Genomic DNA, 9,948 nt, shown 5'->3' on the forward strand with positions numbered 1-9,948 from the left:
AGTTTTGATTTGTTTTGATTAAGCTATGATTTTTCTGAATCAATTCTTCTGAAATTAACCCTAAGCTTTTATATTTAGAATTTAGTTTGTCATGTATTTCAGCAATAGAATTTCTTTCTTTTGAAATTTCCAAATTAAGCTTTTTAAGATTATTATTTTTCATAGCTAATTCTTTACATTCACCATACAAATCATGAAAAGCATTTAAAAGTTCATCATAAGAAAATTCTTCTTGAAAATCATTTGATGTAAAAGTAGATTCAGATTTTACCTTATCTTCTTGTGCCATAAAGCAAAAGTTAGTCACCTTTTGTAGTTCTTTGGAGCTAAAATCATCGTTGTTGCTCCTAGCTTTCATTTTCTTGCTTGACTCTTTCTTGGTCAAAACTTTCTTCCTTTTTATCTCTTTCTTTCTTTCTTCTTGCTTTCTCTTCTTCTTTGTCTTTAGGAAGCTTTTGAATCTTTCGGTGTTTGGGAATGGATCCTTGTTTCCATTACCGAACTCTTTGTTTTTTGAACTGATCTGCCTTTCAGACTGTTCTTCTCTAGGAGTCGACTCGTACAAATTGGGAGTCGACTCGGCTAATGTGGAAGATTCTGCAATCTCATTGTTAGTACGCAATTGAAGCACATGTGAGCTAATCTGAGATTTATCATAAATAATTGTTAAAGTATCCCAGATTTCTTTAGCAGATAAGCATGCAGAAATCTTATGAAATATAGATTCATGGATAGCACAATATAGAAGGTTCATAGCGTTAGCATTCAATTGTGCTAACTCTTTTTCATTGACATTTTGAGAGAGTGTGTGAGGTCCATCTATAATGATATTCCATATTTTATAGTTTTATGATTGAACAAAAATTTTCATTCTAGCTTTCCATTGAATATAATATGTTCCATCAAACAGTGGAGGTCTGTTTATGGAAAGTCCCTCGGCAAATAATATGTTATGTGGGGTTGTCATAATCTTTAGCTCTAGTCGGTTAAGACTATAATTAATAGAAGAGCACCTGCTCTGATACCACTTGTTGCCCAGTAGATACAACACAAGAGGGGGGGTGAATTGGGTCTTTTAAAACTTTTTATCTGATTAAACAAAACACACAAGTGTATGTGCAAAAGTAAAATTAAAGTTGTAAGCACAGTCAATCGCAAACGCAAAAGTTTATAGTGGTTCGGAGCTTCCACTGCTCCTACATCCACTCCCCAAACACCTTTGGGAATTTTTCACTATAATCAGCGATTACAGTCCGGTAGTTTTGCGAGTGCACTACCCAACTCGTTGTTTTACCCCGGGCTAACAATGAACCCTACAATCCCCCAATTTAACCTAGGCTTGGGACGCCTATCCCTTGTTCCAAGTCCCTTGACTGGAACAAGCACAATAATCAAATGTTTTACAAAGATTTGAAAGCTCTTAAGAAAGCAAATATATCAATGAAAAACAACAAAACCGGAAGAACCCTTTTTGCCGTTGGAAGCGTGGGTGATGGTGGTTCTTCCGATGTGGATCACGTTTACTTGAATGCGAGCTTTGAATGCCGAGTGGGAGTGAGTAGTTGAGCACGAAATCAGATGGAAAAGCTTGAATGCACTTGATTTCTCCTCTTGAAAGCACTAACTCCCTTGAACCTCTTTCTCTTTCTTCTCTCTTGAATGATCTTGTGTTTGGTTGGTGAGAAGTTGTTTAAAGGCACTTAAAAGCTCCCTTTTATAGCCCTACAAGCAATAGATCCGTTAGACACAAAAATATAGCCGTTTGAAATTCAAACAAACCTACAAAAGTGTGTCAGTCGCGTCCCAGGCACTTCGGAAACGTCTCCGCTTGAACGCGAGACGTCTCGGCTGTATAAAAATTCTTTTGACGATGTTTGGAGTCGACTCGGCGCTTTACGGGGACGTCTCTGAAGAAGAACAGCTTGAATGCTTGTTTTTCTGTTTTTCTGAGAGAGTCGGCTCGGCACTTTACGGGGACGTCTCGGGATGCTTGTGCTTTATGCATGGGGACGACTCCGCGACGTCGGGGACGACTCCGTAGTTTTATCAACGAAAAACAAGTCCTCTGGAATCCCTGAGAGAGTCGACTCCGCGCTTTCTGGGGACGTCTCGGGATGTTTGTCTTTTATGCGTGGGGACGACTCCGCGTCCTTCGGAGACGACTCGCGCGCATCCTTTGAAATCGGCCTTTCTGCCGTCTCTGAGAGAGTCGACTCCGCAGAGTCGGGAGTCGACTCCGACCCTGCGAGACGCCTTGCCAGGTGCCGGGGACGTCTCCAGACGTGCCAATTCTTCCTCTACGTGCCAGAGACGTCTCTGGGACAAACCGGAGACGTCTCGGCTGTCCCTGATCTGTTTTCTTCATCTCAAAAATCTTCAATAAATCCTCCGAAAAATATGGAAACATGCCTTGACAATTCTTAACAATATTCTTAGATAAACACCTGAAATGCTCAAGTAAATTGTTAATATAAGGGGAATTATACTCTAGTGTTTTGTATTCATCAAAATCCATTAGGAGGTCAACAACTTCTATCATTATGTGTTAGCAATAATACTAATTTAAGTGATGTGTAGATCGCACTTTTGTGCTCTCATCACACCCCCCAACTAGCTTATTGCTAGTCTCTAGCAATTAACAAGCAATTGATAAAATGAGAGTACAAAAAGTGATGGTTGGTCCTTTGATGTTTTATTAGAACTAATTGCATAAAATTAAGATAAGTACTCACTTTCGTAGGAATCACGATTGCACTTAGCACGTGCAACAAGCCGTTAAACCCCTAGGTTACCCTAGTGGACGAGTGTTGTCTCGTGAGGATTTTCAGGGATGTTACCCACAAACATCATGAATTATATGACATGAGATTCTAATAAAAATAAACCCTAAGCTAATACACATGTAATTAATTGACAAATATTTTCAAGTATGGCAACTGTTAAAGCAAGGAATATAAAAGTGTAGTGTGCATCAAATCATATGACTTTCTCAGAGTACTAATACCTCCACCACAACAGAGCACCGCCTGAGTTTTAGGTGCACTACTCAAGTCCACAAATGTTTTCTACACTTTATTAGAACCTGATCCATCAAATTTTCAGAATATCACTTGTTGTCTAAATTTGTCAAGAATGGTTCGCATATAAAGAAAGAGCTATCAATCCCAACTAAACAATCCGGGTACACAGAGGTCCAATACAATGGAATCAAACCAGCCATTACCATATGTCACTAGGTTCAGTCCAACCAACCTTATTCATGCTTATTGTTATTTTTATTTTTAAAACACATATGACGATTACAATAGTCCAACCCCATTAGGCTCTAGTAAGATCCGTGTAGCGAGCTTTCAGCCAATGACCCCCGATCCAGTTGGCTCAAGACATTAGGTGAAACACCCCTCGGGCTTAATTACTCGAATCAGACTACGCCACGAGGACAGACTTGTCATCATGAGGATTTTTTTGTTTGTTTTTTTTTTTTTGTGCAAGAAAAGAGAAGATAGACTGAACCATATATATATTTTTTTATTATATATGTGACTGCATCGTGACTATAGGTCAACCAAGGTCGGATCATAAGGCACCTAAGTAATCTAGTCGGGATATTCAACCTCTATCTTTATGTGAAAACCAAATCCTGAACTTTATGGTACGAACAAGGATACTCATACTTCTTTTATGGATAAGGCTAACAAAAATGCAGTTAACAAATGTGAACTCCTGAGGCTTTCCTGTTATCATTAAGTATACGTGTGGGGATCTAATAATAGGTCACTGATCAGTCATAGTATGCATGTATTCTTTGCATTAATAGTTGCACAAACTTAATATGAAAATACATGTGCATTTGCTTAGAAAAGAAAGTAATGGAATAAATCAAATGCAAAAACTTTTTTTTTTTTTTTTGCAAAATATTTTCCTCCCCCCAACTTAAATATTGCATTGTCCTCAATGTAAAAGATGCAAGAAAGCTATATATGAGAAACAATAGAGAAAAGAATATTAGAGAGAAGAAGAATACCTTGAGCTGTTGATTTCCAGAAAAGAAGACCTACAAAATAAGAAAAAAAATAAAAGAAAAAAAAATAATTCTAACTAATATACACATACCTTTGCCGTCATGCTCAGTCATAAGAAGGCTCCTCCAAGGGAAAGGAGTCCTCTTCATCTGCAAAATTCTCAAGAAAAGGTTTTAATCTGTGTCCATTTACCTTAAAAATTTGACCATCCTGTGGATTCTCAATTTCAACTGCCCCGTGTGGAAAAACAGTTTTTACAATGAAAGGACCTGTCCATCTTGATCGTAACTTTCCAGGAAACAGATGTAAGCGAGAGTCATACAAAAGAACTTTTTGTGCAGGTTCAAAAGATTTTCTTAGAATTGATTTATCATGCCTAATTTTCATTCGTTCTTTACAAAGTCTAGCATTGTCATACGCATCCCGACGAATTTCATTCAACTCACTTAATTGTAATTTTCGAATTAAACCAGCATCTGACAATTCAAAGTTCAATTTTCTAATGGCCCAATATGATTTATGCTCTAATTCAACAGGTAGATGACATGCTTTTTCATAGACTAGCCGATACGGGGACATACCAAGAATAGTTTTATAAGCAGTACGGTAAGCCCACAATGCATCAGAAAGTTTTAAAGACCAGTTTTTGCGTGATGGATTCACCGTTTTCTCTAAAATTCGTTTAATCTCCCGATTGGCTAGCTCTACTTGTCCACTAGTCTGCGGGTGATAAGGAGTTGCAATTCTATGAGTGATACCGTACTTTCGCAATAGGATCTCAAAAGGCTTATTACAGAAAAGTTTTCCCCCATCACTAATTATAACCTTGGGCATCCCAAATCATGAAAAAATATTTTCTTTTAGAAATTTCAAAACAGGTTTGTGATCATTAGTTCTACAGGCAACAGCTTCTATCCATTTTGACACATACTCAACACCAACTAAAATATACTCATATCCAAAAGACGGTGGGAATGGGCCCATGAAATCGATGCCCCACATGTCAAAAATTTCAATAGCAATAATGGGCTGAAGAGGCATCATTTGCCTACGAGTTAGACTTCCAACACGTTGACATGGGTCACATGTCCTACAGAACTCGTAGGCATCTTTAAATAGTGTAGGCCAATAAAAACCACATTGTAACACTTTAGCTGCTGTTTTCTTAGATGCAAAGTGTCCTCTGCAAGCATTGGCATGACAGAAAGAGAGTACACTTTGTATCTCATGATCCGGAATGCATCTTCTAAAGATTTGATCATTGCAATACTTGAACAAATAAGGGGCATCATAATAATAACTCCTTACTTCACGCAAGAAATTATTCTTATCATTCGATCCCCAATGCCCCGGCATCCGGTTCGTGACAAGAAAGTTTACAATATCAGCATACCATGGCATAGTAGAAAGTGTAAACAATTGCTCTTTAGGGAACGAGTTCTTGATGGGCAACTGTGGCACCGAATCATTAAAAACTAGCCGTGATAAATGGTCAGCAACTACATTTTCTACTCCCTTTTTATCTTTGATAGTGATGTCAAATTCTTGGAGTAAAAGTATCCATCGTATTAAGCGTGGTTTGGCATCTTTCTTATCCAATAAATATTTTAGCGCTGCATGATCTGTAAAGATAACAATAGGAGCACCAAGGATATAAGAGCGAAATTTGTCTAATGCAAATACTACTGCAAGCAATTCCTTCTCGGTGGTGGTGTAATTCATTTGAGAATCATTTAAGGTTTTGCTTGCATAGTAGATGACATATGGCTTATTATCCTTGCGTTGTCCTAGGACAGCTCCTATCGCATAGTCACTAGCATCGCACATGATCTCAAAAGGTAATGACCAATCAGGTGGTCGCACGATGGGTGCAGTGCTAAGCATAGCCTTCAATTTTTCGAATGCCTCTTGACAGGTTTCAGTCCAATTGAATGGTGTATCAAGAGATAGGAGGTTACATAATGGTCGAGCTATGACACTAAAGTCCTTGATGAACCTCCTATAAAATCCTGCATGACCCAAAAATGATCTAACATCTCTAACTGTCTTGGGTGCAGGTAGCTTGGCGATTAAGTCAATCTTAGCTCTATCAACTTCCATGCCCTTCGATGAAACAATATGTCCTAGGACAATTCCCTTTGGCACCATAAAATGGCATTTCTCCCAATTTAGTATCAGATTCTTTTCCATGCATCGAGCTAAGACTGCTTGTAAATGTAATAAACAATCATCAAAAGAATCGCCAAAAATAGAAAAATCATCCATAAACACTTCTAAAAATTTCTCGTTCATTTCTTCAAAAATGCTAAGCATACATATTTGGAATGTTGCAGGTGCATTACACAACCCGAATGGCATCCGACGGAAAGCGAATGTGCCAAAAGGACAAGTGAAGGTAGTCTTCTCTTGATCCTCAGATGAAATTTCGATTTGGTAGTACCCGGAATAGCCATCGAGAAAACAATAGAATTTGTGTCCTGCAACTCTTTCCAAAACTTGGTCTAGGAAGGGTAGGGGAAAGTGATCTTTTCTAGTGACCAAATTCAATTTTCGGTAGTCAACACACATGCGCCAACTCGTCGAAACACGAGTTGGAACTAGTTCACCCTGCTCATTTTCGACTACCGTCAGACCTGCTTTTTTGGGCACGACTTGAGTAGGACTTACCCACTTGCTATCGGAAATTGGATAAATAATACCCACGTCAAGCAACTTGAGGACTTCTGCTTTAACCACATCTCTCATCGTAGGATTCAACCTGCGTTGCATTTGCCTTGTGGTTTTGGCATTGTCCCTTAAATATATCCGGTGCATGCAAATTAAAGGGCTAATCCCCTTCAAGTCTGCAATAGACCACCCTAAAGCTCCTCTATGATTCTTTAGAACACCAAGTAATTTTTTTTCTTGGGCATGATCCAGATCAGATGAGATGATTATAGAAAATGTGTCATTGGATCCAAGAAAGGCATACTTGAGTTCCTTCGGTAAAGGTTTCAACTCGAGCTTAGGTGTTTGTTCATGGGATGGTACTATCTTTGCTTTTCGAGGTGGCAGCTGTTCAAATTCCTCTATTCGCGGTCTCCACCCATTGACCATCATGATATCCGAGTTATCTAAAATAGGTGGGACCGTATCATCAGCAGTACCTTCAGAACACCAATCTATCAAACCATTGTCGGTCGATTCAGTAAATGTTTCTTTTAACAAATATTCTTCCGCAATGGTTTCAACCCATTCAACTTCTTTACTTTCTTCATGTTCACTGGGTTGTTTGCCTATACTAAAGACGTTCAGTTCCAAAGTCATATTGCCAAAAGAAAGCTTCATGACACCATTCCTACAATTGATCAATGCATTAGAAGTTGCAAGAAATGGGCGTCCTAAGATGACCGGAATCTGAGATGGTGAATTGGAAGCCGGATGTGTGTCCAGTACGATAAAATCAACAGGAAAGTAGAACTTGTCTACTTGGACCAACACATCTTCAATAATCCCTCTAGGGACCTTCACTGACCTGTCAGCTAATTGTAGGGTCACAGTTGTTGGCTTCAACTCACCCAAACCGAGTTGCTCATATACCGTATATGGCAACAAGTTCACACTCGCTCCTAAATCTAGCAATGCTCGCTCAATCCTAAAATTGTCAATGATGCACGAGATAGTTGGGCAACCTGGATCTTTATATTTAGGGAGAATGTTATGCTGTAAAATTGCACTCACATTTTCAGCCAGAAATGCCTTCTTCTTGACATTTAATCGACGCTTGACAGTGCACAAATCTTTCAAAAATTTTGCATATGAAGGCACTTGTTTGATTGCATCAAGAAGAGGTACATTGATTTTTACTTGCTTAAAAAGCTCAAGAATTTCAGAGTTTGGTTCAAGCTTTTGCAAGGGCTTTAATCTTTGTGGAAATGGTGCAGGAAAAGGACATTCAATTTTTTCAGTAGATGTTGGTGCTTCGGTTTCTTCGTTATCCTTTTCTTTTGTCTTTAAAGGGTCAGAATCAGGTATGGCTTGAGTTTGTTCTGGGACTGGTCGGTCAATAACTTTTCCACTTCGCAAAGTTATTATACTCTTTGCTTGCTCTTTATGTGAAGTTGAAGATGATGCATTGCTACCGTCGTAGACTTGAGGATTAGGTTGTGGTTGAGCTGGTAGCTTACCTTTCTCTTGAGCACTTAAAACAGTGGTCAGCGTTGTCAGTTGATTTCTTAATTCATCATTGATTTTGGCTTGACCTTGCATGAAAGATTGCAAAGTTTCTTCGAGACTGGATTTTTGAGGGGGTGCATGTGCATAATGAGGGTGCGGAGGTGGAGGAGTTGGGTTATATACTTGTTGAGGTTGGTCATTCCTCCACCTGAAATTTGGATGGTTCTTCCATCCAGGGTTGTAAGTACCCGAAAAAGGATTATTGAAAGATTTTTGATAGGTATTCATAACATTGGCCTGATCGTGCAAGACTTCCTTCAATGCGGGTATTGTGGGGCAATCAGTGATGAGATGGCCAGGCATCTCGCAAATCCTACAACACTCGCTGTTATGTTCTACGGTCTTGGCGGGTTCAATCCTTCTAAGTTCAATTTCCTCTACCTTCCTAGTAAGGGCTGCCATTTTAGCCTGAATATCATCCTGAGTATTAAGGTTGTAAAGGCCCCCGTGTGGAATGCTAGTAGGCTTAGGCAAAGGTTTATTCACTCAATCCCCTGTATCCCATAATTGTGCAGTCTCTGCGAGAGAGTCTAAATAGTCCCATGCCTCATCGGGTTGCTTTTCCAAAAATAGACCATTGCACATAGTCTCTATAAATTGTTTCAACTGTGGAGACAATCCCTCGTAAAAGAAACTAATGGTTCTCCATGTTTCAAATCCATGATGAGGACAAGAGAGAAGCAAATCTTTAAATCTCTCCCAGCATTCATAAAATGTTTCATGGTCTTTTTGTTGGAAATTACTAATGTGCCTTTTTAAAAAGTTAGTCCTTTGTGCGGGAAAGAATTTTTTCAAGAATTCTCTTTGCATGTCATGCCATGTTCCTAGCGATCTAGGTCTCAAGGAGTTCAGCCATGTTTTGGCTTTATCCTTCAAGGAAAAAGGAAACAAGGTTAATTTAAGGACATCTTCCGATACATTTGGCACTCTAAATGTGATGCTAATTTCCTCAAAATCCTTAAGGTGAAGATAAGGGTTCTCGGATTCCATTCCATGATACTTTGGCAGCAATTGAATTACTCCTGGTTTGATTTCAAAGTGTCCTACATTTTCAGGAATAATCATGCATGAAGGTTGACTAGTCCTAGTGGGATGTAAGTATTGTCGAAGTGTCATAACTGGGGGTCTACCTTCATTACCATGGTGACTTCCTACATCATCATCATCCATCTCACCAGATCTGAGATTTTGCAAAAACGTTTCAATAATGTTATCTAAGGAATTGTCAAAAGGCTGTTGACTCAGACGTCCAGTGTTGTCCCTATTCCAAAGCATACAAAATTTCAGAGTTTATTTATTTGTTTGTTTTTTTTGTTTTTTTATTTTTTTTTTAATGATTACCCTTGATCTTTTCTTAAAGTTCTTATCAATTTTTAAGTAGCAACAAGGGTTAATGAGATATGATGATAATAAAATTCTGATTCTAAACAAAAAAAAAAAAATTAAACATAGAAAATCCAAAGCAGACAGCAGCAAAGTTTATATTAATTTAATGGTTGTACAAGTATCAGAATATCAATCAGACCGTTCAGATGAAAGAAACATGTGTCCTACAGCAGCCGACGAAATTTGAGTGCAATCAGACGGTGGATTACTCAGATATCAGAGTTTGATGCAGACTGTGCAGGGAATAAAAAAACAGCAATAAAGATTTTTTTTTTTTCCGAAAGAAAAAGACTAACTAGTAAAGTAAAAATTAAATCTAAAATTA

The 9,948-nt window shown here is 38.4% G+C and overlaps 1 pseudogene; it reads left to right on the forward strand.

Moving 5' to 3' along the window:
- The first annotated feature begins 8,892 nt into the window (after positions 1-8,892).
- On the forward strand, positions 8,893-8,990 carry LOC120107846 (small nucleolar RNA R71; annotated as a pseudogene).
- The last annotated feature ends 958 nt before the right edge of the window (positions 8,991-9,948 follow it).

Source organism: Phoenix dactylifera, chromosome 15, assembly GCF_051530095.1.
Source record: "Phoenix dactylifera cultivar Ajwa chromosome 15, Ajwa_hap1_PhDact_Kaust_v1.1, whole genome shotgun sequence".
NCBI classification, from domain to species: Eukaryota; Viridiplantae; Streptophyta; class Magnoliopsida; order Arecales; family Arecaceae; genus Phoenix; species Phoenix dactylifera.